At 50.2% G+C, this 16947-nt stretch overlaps 1 pseudogene; it reads left to right on the top strand.

Annotated features, from left to right (window-relative positions):
- LOC143640988 (inactive carboxypeptidase-like protein X2) overlaps positions 1-16947 on the top strand; it is a 156464-nt pseudogene that overhangs the window by 132074 nt on the left and 7443 nt on the right.

Raw genomic sequence — 16947 nt, 5'->3', positions numbered from 1 at the left:
CCATCACCATTTCACATCACTATTCCACGTGTGCATGTCCACGGTTAATTCCCAGGATTGCCTTGGGGAGTGTGGGGTTGCTGGGACAAAGGAAGCGCCCATTGTCAAGGATGGCTTGGGGAGAGGCTGCCTGGTTTGAGATTGAAGTCTCCTTTTGTGGCCTGTTGTGTTGGAACTGGGCACTGCTGTCCAGGTCCAGCCTGTTGCCATTCGGGGCCTGCCGGGCTCAGTGTGTCCTAAGGCCCTGAAGTCAGTAGGTATCTGCAGAGGGGGAGTCATGGACTCTGGCCCTCTTTACATGAACCTGGGACTCTTGTTCAGCAACCGCCAGTCTGTTTGCTTTAAAGAGAAGGGTCATGGTTCTTCTCTGCAGGCAGGAATTTATCTGTTGTTAGCAAAGGGCAGAGGGCAGCCTGTGCAAGTCTCATGAAATAAATATTTCTCTGTGAAGTTATTCTTGGGGTGTGTTTGAAGATAGGTCCTGGGAGCTGTTGAATCACTCGCAGAGACAGTTGCATTGTGAAATCTGGGTGGCTGTCAAGTATGGCCTCAGCAGTATTCTGCTGTCCCCCCCTAAATATTTAGGGCCATTTTTCTTCTAGAAGTTACTTAGCACTCTGTCCAGAGGTGCACTAGTGTTCACACATGCCGCCTGGTGGTAGTCAGGTCCGAGGACCAGGGTGGCACAGAGGTCCAAGTTGAGCCTCTCATCATCGCTGTGCGGAAAAGATACCTTCATGAAAGTTAATGAGATTGAAGCCAGAGTTGTGCAGACAATGCAGCTCCCCAAACCCAAGGTGACCTTGAGGTCTAAATGCAGCCACCAGTTCCATGCTTCCTGGAATTCTTTTTATGAAAAATGTACTTACCTCCATTCTGCATCTCTGCATTCCAACCATGCCCTCCTGTCTCCTTTTCCTGTGAGGCCTCTGGTGGAGGCGGACTTGGAGGGTGCGGGTTGCTTTTTAAGACTTGGTGAATATTTCCAGAAATCTTTGAGCTGGAAAGTGCATTACCATAGACCATGGACTATTAATAGGATTTTTAAAGCTCAGAAGTAAAAGAAAATGGGGCGCTGTAGTTGCATGGGTTTAGAGTTTCAGGTCTGCAAGATGAAAAATGTTCTGTAGCTGGATAGTGCTGCACATATTGAGTGAAGCATGTGGCATATAGCAGTGTTCCGTAACAATGGCACCAAGCGAGGGAAGGCCTTTTGCTCCAAGACGGAAGCCATGTCTCCATTAAGCACCGGGTGTCAGCCGGACACAGGCCAGATCCAACTGAAGATGAGATCACAAGATTGCTCTCATTTACTGTGGTCATTGAGGTAGTGAACAATGGGCCAAAGAATTAACAGTTAATTATTTAATAGGAAAACATGTGCATCTGCTGTGAGAGTTGAGCCTTTAAGCTGCATGAGTATACTGCCTTGTAAAGGGAGATCTGCTTGCTAGAGTTGATTGCTAGACGGGGTGACCACCCATCCCAATTGTCTGGGACACAGGAAGTTTTCAATTTATCAACCAGGACAGCCCCAAGCAAACCAGCACATGGTGGCCTCTCTCTGGTTAGACCACATCTCAGTCAGCAGAATCAGGGGAACAGAGCATTTGGGGAGTTTGGTAAGGGGAGTCTGTTGGGAAGACAGCTTTAGGTACCAAGGTCTGGAGTTTGTCCCTGTAACTAGGGTGTCTCTGAGGAATCAGCTGTTTTTCAGCATATAGGATGTGCCCCAAAGGAGACAGGAGCCAAAGCTCCGTCTGAGACAGTCGGGCTTGTAGACGGAGGCAGCTGGGGCTTCAGATGGGAGCACGCTGTTCCAACTAGCTTAAGAGAAAAAAGTGGGCTGATGTCAAATCTTAGGAGCGGGTCTGAATTTGGCTTCAGGTTAGGGTAGGTCTACTGTCTCAGGGTCTTCTAGGTCAGGGCTCACTTGGTCTCTTGCAGACAGGCAGGTGGCCACTGATGACCAAAGTCATCCTCTCTTCAGAGAGATTCCAGAAGGAGAGACTCCTCAGATCTGGGCTAAGAGTCTTCTGGTGGCCCCGTGTGGATCCTGGGATCACTGGGCCCAGTGACTGTGGCCAGAACAAGTGTGTTAACTGGCTGGCCTGAGTCACATGGCAGCGCAGCTCCCTCAGAACTCACAGGGAAAGGAATTCTTTTGCCCACAGAGGGAATTTGGGGATGGACAACTGGGATGCCAATTGCTCTGTGTGCACTCATTACTTCAGACTGTGGCTCCTAGTAGAGCCTCAATTAAAACCTTGGCCAGTCAGAATAAATGGACAGGAAAGAAGAATTTTTTTCAGGATAGGGAGACTGAAAGTTGTGCAAACTCGCTGTGGCTTTGAGACAGTTCTGGAACTTGTACCTGAACCTTTCAGCAAACTGATTAGTCTTAAGGAAGGAAGAATATCCCAGACACAAAGTTCTTTTGTCCTGGAGGCTCTCAGTTTTTCTTCACTGCTTTTCACAACCTTGAAGGCAGAACTTGTGTTGGAAAACAAAGGGGGCTTTCAAGTCCTTTGGAAAGAGGCCCCAGAGACTGGGGCAGGGTGTGGAATAGCTCTCAGCACACAGCTCTGGTTAGGTTCACTGTAGATGACTGGGTAGGTTTGGTGGAAATTAATGCAAAAAATACATGCTTCTCATTTGCTTTGAAATCTACAGGTTTGGAATTCAAAGGGAAGGCAGCTTGCCAGAGGTGTTGTCAGCCCACTCCCCAAAGGAAAGTGTTGGAGAAATGAGTGGGCCTCTGGCTGAGCCTCTCTGTTCTTGCTGGCCAGCATGCCCGCCTGCCTCCGGAGACATTTCCTTTTCTCCTTGGTTACTCGTATCTGATTGTATCACTGGAAAACCTTTTGTGAAGATTTAAAATTCTATTTTCAGTGTTTGTGTTCATCTGTGATTCTTACCTTGTGGCAGGTGACCTCAGTTCTGAAGGGTGAAGCCATCTTCAAGGGCGCAGGGCTGGCTCAGCTGACCGGCTGGGTGGAACATCACTGATGCCTTCTCCCTGCTGCCACACACTGGGCGGCTGTCAGCCTTCCGGCCTGCAGGGTCAGCTGGCGTTCTGTTAAAGTGTGGTTCTACCCTGCTGAGTCAGAAGGTTCTGTCAGGTTGGTTCTGACAAAGAGCCAGTGCTGCACATTCGGATCAGAGATAGGGCCCAGCCTGCCACCCTAGGGAGCAAGTGCCCGTCCTTCTGCCACCTACCTTGGCTCTGCTTCCAGAATGACCTTGGAGCCTCCTGCATCAAGCCAAGGCCGCTGTGGCTCTCCAGCTGCTCACATGCTCCTAGGGTTGTGGGTCGGCCTTCCAAAGCTCCCATGTTCTTCCTGTCGGGAGCTGGTGCTGGTGGAGATGCTACCAGGCTGGCCGGGGCCTGCCACCCTCCTTTCCTGTCATCATCAGATGAGGAGAAGGACCTCAGCACCAACGGATGTCCCTTCCTGCTGTCCTCCTTGTTCTTCCTCCTCCGTGTCCCCTTCTTTCTGTGTGTTCTTTGGTTTTTATAATTATATGCAGAATACAAGCTTAAGAAATTAAAGGGTACAAATCAACTTATGCTTCTGGAAGGGAATCAAGCGAAGAGCATGCATGTCCTCCCCAGAGCCCAAGCCCTAGTCCTCAGGGTCACCGCGGTTAATATGGTCTGATTACACCTACCAAGGAACTTATGCTCCCATGAAGGGAACTCACTGACTTCAGCATTATGGTCACTCTGTGTCTTGTGAGTGCAAGTCCAGGGAGGGCCGAGCTGCAGGGCTGGCTATTCAGCAGCTCCTGATGTAGTTGGGCTTCTCTGTCTTTTGCTCCTGGTAGTCCATGTCCCTGAGGTCCTCCTGGGGCTAGTTCCTCTTGTAGTCAGATGCCCACTGTGGCAAGCAGGCGATGTGCTTCTGCACACTTTTCCCATTCTCCTCTGTGCCCAAGTGCTGGAGCAGTTAGAGTGGCCGGGGGGCTGGGGGCGGGCATGCTTTGATGGCCTGGAGCTGGGGCCCTGAGTTTTCTAGAGGTGGGAAGAGGGGACTTCCAAATGTGGGGCCTCTGTTAGGAAGAACAAAAGGAATGTGTCCCCAGTAAGAGCCCAGCAGTGTCCACACACTTCCTAAAGTCCCTGCATATGCGCACAGCTTTGATATTGCATCTATTTCTTTAGAGTGGCTGTTTGCTAGGCACATAGGATGTTTCCTCTACCACTACCAGTAGATCGGTGAGGCCAGAACCACTCTATTCCCTGTTTATGGGTGAAAAACGAAGGCAAAGACTGACTAGTGACTTGCTCAAGATCACACAGCACATAAATGGAAAAGATCTGGACCCAGGCACCCTGGCTCTGCACCCTTAGCCACTGGGTGATTCCAAACCCTGTCTTGCTCCCTGTGTCTCGGTTCTCTGCCTCTGAGCCAATGTTAGGAGCTCGAGGTTGGACTGGGCTGGGAAGGCTTTGCCACCCCCCCGGTGCTTTCATGAGTCAAGCCCTAACAGGGTTACCACAAGTAACAGAATGGTGTGAATGAATTCAAGGTCATCTCTCTGTCCCCAGATCCTAATAACTATTACCACCGACGAAATGAAATGACCACCACGGATGACCTGGATTTTAAGCACCACAACTATAAGGAAATGTGCCAGGTAAGACCCAGGACACGGGGAGTGGGGCCGTGGCTCCGTGGTAGAGCTCTCCTCTAGCGTGCATGAGGCCCTGGGTTCAACACCAGCACCTCACAAAATAAACACAGAACAAAACAAGAAACTGAGCTTGTAGCCTCAGGCCAGGAGTTTGTGCAGGGCAAATGCCCTAAGCAATTCGTATGTAGGGTTCATGTTCAAGGGACAGGAACCTGAATTGTCCCTTTGGCTGTGGAAGACACACTGAATGCTCGCACCTTCAAGACTGAGGGGTCTTTCTGGGATTCAGTGATCAGGAAGGTTCTCCCACTGCACAGGGTTGAAATGGGCCTGAAATCCAGACTCTCTTCTCATTTAATACTCCAGTTCCTAAGAACCACTGTGTGTGTCGGTGAGGGGCCCCTGGGGTGACGGTGATTCGCCTTATCCATGGTGCCTCCTCAGGCATCATGTTCTTTCCCCGAGAACATTCAGGAAGCAGGGCCTGCACTGGCCATCGTCAGCCGTCTCATAGGGTGGACTCTGCAGGGCACACAGATTGGAGACCTGAGAGCCTCTGGCCCCTGTGACACAGGCCGCAGATTATTTAAGCTGGACACACCTTCCTTCTCTCCATAGAGCCCGCACCTGATCCTGTGTCCCCTCCAAGGCCATTCACAACAGCCGAGGAAGAAAGTGGCTAGACTCCTCTCCCAGGAGGAAATGCTGCTCATTGATGGCTTAAGCTACAGTGCTTCACTCTTTTTTGTTTGTTTGTTTTTGGAGAAGGGGACTGGGGATTGAAGTCAGGGGTACTTGACCACTGAGCTATATCCCCAGCTCTATTTTTATATATTATTTAGAGACAGGGTCTCACTGAGTTGCTTAGCGCCTTTGCTGAGGCTGGTTTTGAACTCTCGATCCTCCTACCTCACCTCCCAAGCTGCTGGGATTACAGGTGTGCGCCACCATGCCAGGCTGGCTCCCTCTTTTTTATTTTTATTTTTTCATGTCAGTCCTATCTTTACCCATTCCTGCATTCAACCACTTCCCATTCACCTGCTCCCCATCCTGAGCCCCTGCAGGTAGGGTGGGCTTCTCTGGATTCCTTTTTAGTAAATCTGCCAGCTGCTTAGAAATCCACTGCCATTTAGGTTCAGAGATTGTCAGATTCACTCAGCCCTCGCATTCGACTGAATCCCTGGAGTTTCTTTTGAAGGGCAGATGTCAGCTCTGCTGGTCAGTCACATTGTCCTCAGCAGCGGTGAGGACAATAAGGGGCAGAGAATTGTCAGCTCTGCCCAGCACAGATGGCCCCATGTCTGATCTGTTCATCTGCTATCACAAAATTCCAGAGACTGGATCACATACGAGCAACAGAAATCTGTTTATCGCAGTTCTGGAAGCTGGACGTCCAAGAACAGGGGCCGGCATGTTCAGTGTCTGCTGAGGCCCGTTTCTCTCAAGGCTCCCTCTTGCTGTCTCCTCTCCGGGCGGAAGCCTGAAGGGGAAAGGGACCTTGCTGGTTCCATTAGGCCATTTTAAAGGGTACTAGCTACTAATCAGCTGCAACCCTACTTCTTGATATGATCACATGGGTCTTAGTTCCAACACGTGAATTTTGGAGAGACACACATTAAACCATAGCACCCCTCATATTTCAGAAGCTGAGCTTTGAAAGAGAAAATGCTCAGCCCCTTTCCCAACTGTACTGCTGTTAACCTGCCCTGCAGGACTCTTTTCTGCTTGTGTCCTTTCATCTTTGTGTCTTTGTAAGACATGGAAAAGGAGAGAGAATATGGTTGCTGTGACTTGTAACCCTTAAACCTCGTAAGAATGAGCAGGACTGCTCGTGGCTTGTGCCACCCAGGATTTTTCTGTCTTTGCCTACATACCTGACTATTTTGGAATTTAAAAATTATCCCGGTATAATTTGGGAGGTTTATTGGAAAGAACAGGTTGGGCTACGTAGCTAAGTTTCTATCGTTCAGAGGCGGGACAGGCGCCCTTGGCCGTGTGCACGCCCGCCCAGCCTGTGCCTCTCTCTGTGAAGGTGAGCCCGAGTTCCACTACATCGCGGGTGCCCACGGCAACGAGGTGCTGGGCCGTGAGCTGCTGCTGCTGCTACTGCAGTTCCTGTGCCAGGAGTACCTGGGCCAGAATGTGCGCATAGTCCGCCTGGTGGAGGAGACCCGGATCCACATCGTTCCCTCCCTCAACCCCGACAGCTACGAGAAGGCCTATGAAGGGGTAAAGTGAGGCTTTACCAGGGTGTGCTCGGCCAACAGGCCATGGGAGGTCCTCAGGAGGCTTCTTCTTGGTGCTTCCCTGTTGTGGCCAGGAAGCCACGAGGTTTATGGGAGATGCGAACCATGGCGACCCTGAAAGAGGGACATGCCCACTAAATGGACAGAGAGAACATGAATAATAACATATATAGGATGAAATGATGGAAGACTTACGCCCTGTGTTGACTGCACCCTGAAACCAGGTGCCAGCCATGCGCAGCACCTTTACCCTCTCCACAGCCCTGTAAGGAGAGCTGCTTTTATTATTTTGAGATGTTATTTATGATTCCTGTCCAAACTCTGATGCAGAATTTTCGTAGGTCATCGGTAGATATAAAACAAGCCTATGTATGTAAATATGTGCTGACGGTACTTAGAACTATGTTGTGTTGTGGGTCCACGATGATTTACCATAGTATCTGAGGATAAAGTGGAACCCTGTATAAACAGTGGCATCTATCAAATGCAAGCTTTAGGTTACAGACCTTTGGTTCTGTTCACTGGGGATCTGCAGGTCAGAACCTGGGCAGGTGGCAGAACAAGCACTCTAGGCTGTGCCAGCCTCGTGTTGCCCTGCAGGGTGGAGTCCTAGGTTCGTGGTCACTCAGAGGTCCCACCGAGCTGTGCAGGAGAGAGGTGGGAGGAGGGGTCTCATCCCTTTGAGCAGTGCCAGGTGGCAGGGTGGTTCTCTGGGTGCCCTCTGGAGTGACCTTGCTGTATTACCCTTCGTCACCCATCAAATTCCAGCAGCAGGTTTTCAGTACTCTCCTGGATGCCATCTTTAGGTCAGAGTGTGTCAGAGGCTCTGAGACACACGGGTGGAGGTGGACATGTGCATCTCCTAGGGCAGGGGTTGGTTTTCCTACATCTGCGGGTTCCTTACATTCTGAATCTTCTCTCAGGGCTCAGAGCTGGGAGGCTGGTCCCTGGGACGCTGGACCCACGATGGGATTGACATCAACAACAACTTTCCTGATTTGAACATGCTGCTCTGGGAGGCAGAGGATTGGCAGAATGTCCCCAGGAAAGTTCCCAATCACCACATTGCCATCCCTGAGTGGTTTCTGTCTGAAAATGCCACCGTGAGTAAAAGTATCCCGATCTGCTGAGCAGCGGGCAGCCAGAGGACACCTGCTATGACCGAGGCCTGGCACTTAGGAGCAGGGCAAAGCCATGTGCTTTTGCTTTCTCCAGAAGCAGGGAAGTGGGCAGGGAAGGAGCCCCCTCCGAATGGGTACTTGGAGGTTCTTCCTAGAAAATATTGAATTACATTTCTTGACAACTGCACAGTGTTGCAAAGACCAAAGCACACATGTCTGAATTGTACCTGTTGGTTGCTGTCATCCTTGTCCTCCCTGTCAGTCTTCCATGACATTACCCACAGCCCTCACTGACTGCTTGACGCATCTGATTTTATTTGAATAAGTCCCTGTGGGTTTATTGCATGTGTCACATCTTTGGAAACAAAAAATGAAATTGGGTAGGAAATGTTTTCACCAAATGCCTTTGTTCCTGTTTCACAAATATGTTCTCATGAAAGCATCGTGCGTTGTTGGGGTGCCCTCACTGTCAGCGGTAACTCCCTTCCTTTCCCTTATTCTTTGATCTCATATGTCCTTCACCCGGTCTGCTTTGATTGGAACCTAGGTTAGTGTTAGTTCGACCTTTTAGTTGAACCCCAGGAACCCAGATGAATATCTGTCTTTCTGCCTCCACCATGGAGATGTGTGACTTTCACCCTCAAGGTCATAATCCAGGGTGGCAGCCGGTGCTCAGGCTGTCATGACTGTGAAGGAAGAGGAGAGAAAGTTTTTTCCTGTGTGTTTTTTTTTTTTTAAGGTCCCCTTCTCAGGCAGCTCGGTGTCCAGTAGGAGGCCTTCCTAGAATCCCTGCAGACTTGGGCTGAAATCTCACTGGGCAGTTTCTCTGCACAGGGCATCCACTGCTTTGGGAAGCTGTAGTTTAGGTAGCACGCTCGGGCTAATCCAGAGGGATGCTGCCTCGAGCCCCTGCCCATGCAGCACAGCATGCTGGGCCTCTTACTGGTGGAGGGTCAGCATGTGGTCTCCTTCAGTGGCCCACAGCCCAGGGCCGAGCAGGTCCCCAGAAGTTGACTGATGGGAACAGACCATGGTGGTACCCTGTGGTTGGTGAGGATGCCCACAAGATGATGCAGGGATGGTATTGACCTCATTGGCTATGAGCTCCAGGTCTTCTCAATCTTTCTCCTGGTTTTGAGTTCAACCCAGTTGGTCCATAACATCCCAATGATACCTGGCAAACTTAATAATTCAAGTGATGCTATATTTTGGGAGCACTTGGATCAAAATTGGAATTGGTTGCCAGCTCTGGTCCCCCCGAGGCTGTGGAGACACCCCATTACTCCAGCACAGCCAGGCTCAGCTCCTCAGAGTTCAGACTTTGCTTTAAGCCTGGAATTCAGTTTTCTAAGCTTCTCATTCTCTAGAAGTACAGGAGAATTACACAGCATCACCAATCCCTCTCTCAATTACGGACAGTTTAGAGGTGAGAAATCAGTAAAAGTAAGATTTAATAAACAAGATCAATAGGCTTGACATAAGGAACCCATAAGAATTCTACAACCAACAATTAGAGAATATTCTCATTAATCCTGGAACATTTTCAAAAATTGAGGGTGAATGGAGCTATGATGGAATTTCAGAGAATAGTACTCAGGCAAACACGATCTCATCACCTTCTGTCTGAACTGGAAGATGATGATAAGACGAATGAAAAAATTAGTATGTATTTAGAAAAAGTTTTAAAATCTTCTAACTAATAGGCCAGAGGAAAACAATTATACTGGCAACTCAAAAAATATTAAGCAAATGGTAACAAAACATTATTATCAGAATTTATGGAGTACAGCCCAAAATAGTGCTTTAGAGAAACATGTATCTTTAAGTAAATTTATTGCAAAAGAAGAAAGGCCAAAAATTAATTAATTTGAGAAGTTATCAAAAAGATAACAAGAAACTCAAGTTAATGAAATGATTAAAAAAACCCCACAAATACGAAGTAATTTGTCTGCAGAAAGGAGCATTTGATAAAGCTTGAAAATAATTCACAGTAAAATCTTCAGTAAACCTCTGGATATACATGATTAGCTTTCCGGGTGAGAAAGCCTATTTTAGGCAAGATGCACACAGGCTTAATCATAAAAGATTAATAAATTCAACTACCTCAAAATAAGAAAATCTACTCAACAAAAGATTTAATAAACTATAATGATAAGCTGCAAACTGGAAGATGTTATTTGCAAATTATGTAGCTGAAAAGAAGTAGAATTTCCAAAATATGTATAAAGAGTTTCAAGAAAAATGTATGCAACCCCACAGAAAAGACACAGAAGGCAGTTCACAGAGGAGGAGATGTAGGGCTGGTCTCACCGGAGATGTGGACGTGTGGAAGTGTGTGGAAGAGAGAACCTTGCACATCCACCAAGCAGCAAAAATAAGAGGCCCAGCAACACCCAGATGTCAGACAGGATGGGCCCAGTGGGTGTCATACCTTTGTGGTGAGAGTCGCGACTTTGGGGACCAGCTTGATTACCTTGCAAAACTGGGACATTTCCACATCCTGTGATGTTACCTGTAATTCCAATGCTGTGATACAGGGAAGAGAACTTTCAGGTGGGTGTCAGGTGACAGCACCAGAAAGGTCAAAGCACACTGTCCATTACAGCCAAAGATTGGAGGTTACTTCATGCCGTCCTCTTAAGCATGAATAAATGAGATCTTAGTGCTGAAGTGACAAAGACTGAACCATGGCTTGAGTCGACGTCGGAGCTGAGCGTTAGAAACATCAGTTGAGTGGAGAAGATGTACAAGTCAGCCATCAGCGTGGTCACTCCCTCCTCTTTAGATCAAGAGCAAATGAAACTAAATCGCATATTTTGGACATTTGCATATGGGATGAAACAGAGAAAATGAGGTTCATCTCAGGAGGCTGTTCCCTCTGAGTGGGATCCATGGGTGGGGTGGGTGGAATCCGCAGGAGCTATGAGCAGTCAAACAGGCACCATCCCAGTAAGTTGGGAAGCCCCTCAAGGGCTGGGGCTGACTTTGTCACTTGGCTTGACTTGTCAATACCTTCACTGCCGCAGTCCGGCTGCAGCAAAATAACCGGGGGTGGGGGTGGGGGTGGTGACGAACAACTTGTGTACGTTGATACAGCAGGAATGGGAGCTGTTAATTGTAGGACAACAGAGGTTTTTATACATTCCACACAGCTTATCTTAATTAGCATAAACTAGATACAGCAGTCAACCAATCAGGAATCTCCACACTTAATTGTTCACTGGCGTTACTTCACAAACCACTCCCTCTGGCATTTTGCCAGGCGCCATCCAGACTTGTTTACAGACTCTAACACTTCACCCCCATTCTTTTCCTCCCCACTGACTGAAGCGGTTCCCAGAGACTGTGTCAATCACCCATCAATTTTTCAACAGCTATCTGTAAAAAATGGGGACTCTTTTTCAAAGCTGTATTTACCATTACTATATAAAGTAAATGATAATGAGACAGTAATGTACCATAGTCTATTACTGTTATTACTGCAAATAAATAATGTCTTAATATTATAAAATGTCTGGTCAGTGTTCACACTCCCCCTGTTACACTGGTCAGTGAGTTCCCTTCCTCCCCATTTTCCACTCTTCCTCCGTCCTCTCTGAGCCCCTCTCATTCCACCTAACCCCTCAGCTTGCTCAAGTCAAGATGCACATAAAGCCGTGGGTTTCAAGGGTTTGAAGTCTTTTGAGTCTCCTCGAAGCTGAGGGTTTTCCCTGGGATTCCGTGGTCTGTAACGCTGGACCGTGAGCCACTGGGTTCTCTGGCGTGTTCTGCTGTCTGGTGCAGCCAGTTGTGTCCCGTGATGTCACGCATGCATCCCTGGTACCTCCAGGCAGCTGGCATGGGACTGAGCCTGGACAGAGTAGGTTGGGGGCCTCAGTGGGGCCAGGCCACCGGGGCTGTTGCGGTAACTGGTTTTTTGTGGGTGCACATTGGCCTTTTGTCTGTGCTGCTTCCTTGATGCAGGGCACAGTTGAATAATTGTGACAGAAACTGCAAGCCCCACAGTTGGGTGGGGGCTCGGCCACACTCGGGGTGCTGGTCTCTCGTGCCATTAGTAGCTGTGGATGATGTGTTGCCTGTGAACTGATTCAGTGGTGTTGGAGTGAATCATCACTCTGCCAGTGACCCTGGAGGCTGGGGCAGGAGGATCACAAGTTCAAGGCCAGCCTCAGCCACTTAGCAAGATTCTGTCTCAAAAGAAAGAATAAAAAAGGCTGGGAATGTAGCTGCAGTAGTGTGGATTGAACCCAGCCAGGGCTTCTCACAATGGTGTTCACTGGAATATTCCCACCATGGAAATCAGACACTTCCCTGGCTTTTTTTTTTTTTTTAAATCCACTATTTTCACAAGTCCAGGTTCCCCAGGACAGATTTTGAAATTCTAGCAATTCTAAGGTTATTCTAGGAAATTGCTGCTGTTTTGAACAGGCAGCTGTTCTGGGAGCCGGGGTGAAACAGTCTCTGTCTCATGGTACCCATCCATTTTCCATGCTCACAGGTGGCCACGGAGACCAGAGCGGTCATTGCCTGGATGGAAAAGATGCCCTTCGTGCTGGGTGGCAACCTGCAGGGGGGCGAGCTGGTGGTGGCCTACCCCTACGACATGGTGCGCTCCGCGTGGAAGACCCAGGAGCACACGCCCACGCCCGACGACCACGTGTTCCGCTGGCTGGCCTACTCCTTCGCCTCCACCCACCGCCTCATGACGGACACCAGGAGGAGGGTGTGCCACACAGAGGACTTCCAGAAGAAGGAGGGCACCGTCGACGGGGCTTCCTGGCACACGGTTGCCGGAAGTAAGTCTCATGGTCCTGGAGGGCATCACGAGGCCACGTACTCACAGACAGCTGGCCCCACAGGAAGGGCACAGGCGACCCTCAGTGGCATGACTAATGATCAATGCATAGACCCTCCTTTACTCCTGCCTGGGTCTGGGAGGTGGTTACTCTCCTTTTATAAGTGAGATAACTGGCCCGTGGAGACTGGTGGGGGTCTGCCAAGCAAGAAAGGGGTAAGTTGGGGTCTGCCTGACCTTGTTCTTGGCCACTGAGCTATGCAGACGTTATAGGATCACAGATGGGTGAAAGTGAACTTAGTGGTGTTGGACCCCAAAGAAAGCCCCGTGAGGAAGCAGAGCATGCTGGCACAGAGCTGGGCTTTTCACTCGGAGCTGTTCTGGTTTGGGGTTTGCTGTGCTGGAGCCCGTGAAGGGGATATGCACTGATCTCATGCTCAGGTGTGAAGTGAGTGGGCTGCAGGTGTGTCCAGAGACCCCTGCATGGTAGAGACCATATCTGCTGTCCACTGCAGGCCAGCAGACCTGGCCTCCAGACTCCACACTGCACGTGGTCTAAGCAGCTATGTGCAGAGTGGGGACCATGAGGTGTTCCTTCTAGAATCCAATAGGCCTGGTGATGCCTCCACCAGAAACCTCCACCTTGCTTCCTGACTCTGGCTGTTCTCATCCCAAGGCTCCTAATCCAAGAGGGATAAGGATGGCATATTCCCTAAAGTCCCCAGCGCTGGATTATAAGACCCCAGCATAATTCTTGTTGCTTATTTTCTTGATTTTGTGAAGGTTGATTAATCCAATGATGGATTTGAATAACACTCTACATCAGAAAGACCTGGATTCAAATTCACCTCTATCACTGAGAGGCTGTGTGACCCTGAGCAAGTTAGTTTACCCCCCTGAACCCCTATATGTTTCCATTAGTAAAGTTGGCATGATGGTGGCCATGGTGGTGGTGATGGTGATGTCTCCTGAGAGGTGTCTTGAGAAGGTGGAGGGGTGGGCTGCTCAATGTCTGCTTCTCAGAGACCCTCAGGGCAAGTTCTCATCCCTGCCCTTTCCTGCTTTCAGGGCAGACTCACTGTGAATCTCTTTTTTGATTATCTTCTTATTCTCTGTAGACTGTACCAATGAGCTTTCATATGACTTTACTTTGCTTTAAATTTTGCCTTCACATAATTTTCATGTATATTTCCACCCTTGGGAAAGACAAAAAGTACAACTATGTGTTCCCATGGCCATTTTAAAACACAGAGAGCCTCCCTCCCCGAATCTTTCTCTATTAAACACCAAGTGGAGGTGTTCCCTCTTGTCTGCACCATGATTTTTGCCTCATATGAAATGTTTAAGAGCTGCAAATCCCCGTCTATCAGGAAGAGTCCCTAGGGGCAAATCACACTTCATATGCTCAGTTTTAGCCCCAGGATCTACCTAGGGAAACCTTCAAGTGCAGCGGTTCAGGAGCTGCTGTGAGGACTCCGGGTGTGGTCGCAGTGGGATTGGGGTTGGGTCACCAGTAGCGTCACGCAGAGTCAGCTGTGCCTGACCCTTTCTTGCTTGACAGACCCCTATCAGTCTCCAAGGCTCAGTTATCTCACTTATAAAAGGAGAGCAACCACCCCCCCAACACCCAGGCTGGAGTAAAGGAGGGTCTATGCAGCGATCAGGGGTGCGTTTTTCTTTCTCAATTATATTTCCCATTATTCCAGGGACCTGGTGGTGGAGCCCTAGCTGGCTCAGACCTTTTTAATGGTCCTCCCTCGAAAAGAGTGATAGTTTGCAGGTGTGTCCTTTGTAGGTTAATGAAATGTGATTTCTCACTCTCACTTTTTGTCCAGTTCTTCCTGGTTAATGGGGGAGAGACAGCTGAGAGCCAGGCTCAGTCAACTTCACAAAGCCACCATGGGCACTGTGCGCATCGAACACCACGGAGACAGACGTTGGTTTCCCTGTCCCAGGCCTCTGGTCCTGTGCCTTGTCCTCCAAGGAGGCAGGTGCACAGAGCTCTGAGGAGCATGTGGCCCTGTGTCCCCCATGAAGCTGGTCTAGTCTGAAAACACCAGGGGATGTCCCCTGCCCCGGCCAGGACTGGAGGCCTGACAAGCGCTGCCCAGTGCTGCAGCACCTCGTCCCCTGTGCTCGGGTGGAGGAAGCTGGCTGTGGGAGCTGTCCTCACGGGGCCTGGCCCTGGGTGGCGTCAGCAGCAAAGCCGGCCTGGCCCGAACTTCCTCCAGTTCTGCTTTCTCATCCTGCCGCTCAGGCTTCCCGACCTTTAGAGACATTTGCAAAATGTCTCTTTATCACCTCATCAGTACTGCAAGGCCCAAGAGGGTGGCCACAGACACTCTGTGTGTCATGAGATGTCCAGCCCCCGGTGGAGAGCCGTGCTAACCCAAGTGGACACTGCCCCGGCCCCGAGGCCCTCTGCAGGACTTGCCTGAGTGACTTGACTGGGCACGGGGCCAGCTTTCTGCAGCTAGGCCAGGCCCTGGCAGAGGACTCGCATTCCCTGACACAGCCACGCCATCCACTGCTCCTGTCCTTCCTTCTTTTATCACAATTAGTGACCAAAGCCCATTGCTGCTGGCTTCTGAGTGATTGGAACCCAGAATCTGGTAGAGAGTGGCTTTTGCAAAAATATTAGGTGAGGCGGTGGCTTCACCTGTGGGCCCCCTACTTGGGAATGTCACCTTATTGAGACATGGTCTTTGAAGTTGATTACACTAAAGGCCTCAAGATGCAGTCATCCTGGATCACCCAGGTGGGCTCTAAAACCCTGAAAAGTGTCCTTATAAGGGACAGAGGAGACCATGTAGAGACAAGGCAGAGAGAGGGAAACACCTGGGCCACCAAGAGCAGAGAGGCAGGAAGGGAGCCCCCAGAGGCTTTGGGGGAGTGCAAGCACCTTGATCTCACACGTCCAGCCTCTAGAACCACAGGGAGTGAGCTCCAGTCCATTTTAAGCCAGAAGCGGCCCTTAGCAGCTGCAGGCTGGGAACCTTGCACAGAGCCTGTGTGCCTGCCTGGGCGGCCGCTGGCACCCTGCTTAGTCGTGCTTGGCCATGTTGGATGTGGGGGTTGTCTGCTTGGGGCTTTCGAGGTGGGCATGATTGCCCCGCAGTCCACAAGAAGTGACTCGTGGTCTGGAGATGAGAGCAAGGGCTGTCACCAGGCAGACCTGGGCCCACAGTCTAGATCTGATTCTGATCATTCAGGGTCTCAATTTTCTTATGTGTAAAAATGTGCCCTCTGCGTACCTCTGGTGGTTGGGTGGGGGGGATAGAGTGACTCCTCCAGGGGATTTAGGGGACCTAGGACAGGCCCTGGATGACAGAAGGCACTCAGTAAAACATGGGATAGAATTACGCCAATTTTATGAGTAGGAAATGGCTGAAGCTGAGGTCCATGTGGCTGTGGAGATAGATTTAATTCAACACTTAAAAGCCCCACAGTGTTAATGACTGATAGTGGGTTAAACCACCTTAATAAAATAAATACATAAAAGCACCTACACCCACCCTTCCTCTCTCAGTGACGTCTGGGGCAGTGTCCTCCCCTGGGCCCTTCCCCCACTCCCTGCCCACTCTCTCCAGACCTCACTTCTGCAGTCCTGCAGGTGCTGGTCAGTGGTAGGTGCCTGTCTGGGTTTAGTGACATCCTCCGAGTGCTCAGGAACACCCCTGCTGGCTCCCCTGCCTCCAGGAGCATAGTTCAGCGAGAATGTCCCTTGGCTTGGCATGTCTGAATGACTTCAGTTACCTACACACGAACTGCTTCGAGCTGTCCATCTATGTGGGCTGCGATAAGTACCCGCATGAGAGCCAGCTGCCCGAGGAGTGGGAGAACAACCGGGAATCGCTGATCGTGTTCACGGAGCAGGTATGGCGGGGTGCGCGGCTCGGGTGGGGCAGCCGAGGAAGGGGCTGTCCTATGGCTGAGGGCATGGGCTGAGTTAGTGCTCCAGGCCCGGCCGTCACCGTGGCCAGCCACAGTGCTGCCTGGATCCTTGGCCTGTCTGCACTTGGCCAGAGCCCCAGTGAGATGCGGGGGAAATGCTCCAGACCAGTGGGGCTCCTCCACACGCTGGTGGCACAGCCAGTGCAGGGCTCTCGGACGCTGTGTGGGGAGTGGGTGACATTATCTGAGCAGG

The sequence above is a fragment of the Callospermophilus lateralis genome, unplaced genomic scaffold (assembly GCF_048772815.1).
Source record: "Callospermophilus lateralis isolate mCalLat2 unplaced genomic scaffold, mCalLat2.hap1 Scaffold_82, whole genome shotgun sequence".
NCBI lineage: Eukaryota > Metazoa > Chordata > Mammalia > Rodentia > Sciuridae > Callospermophilus > Callospermophilus lateralis.
The sequence above is the reverse complement of the archived record's forward strand: the minus strand, read 5'-3'. Positions and strand labels throughout refer to the sequence as shown.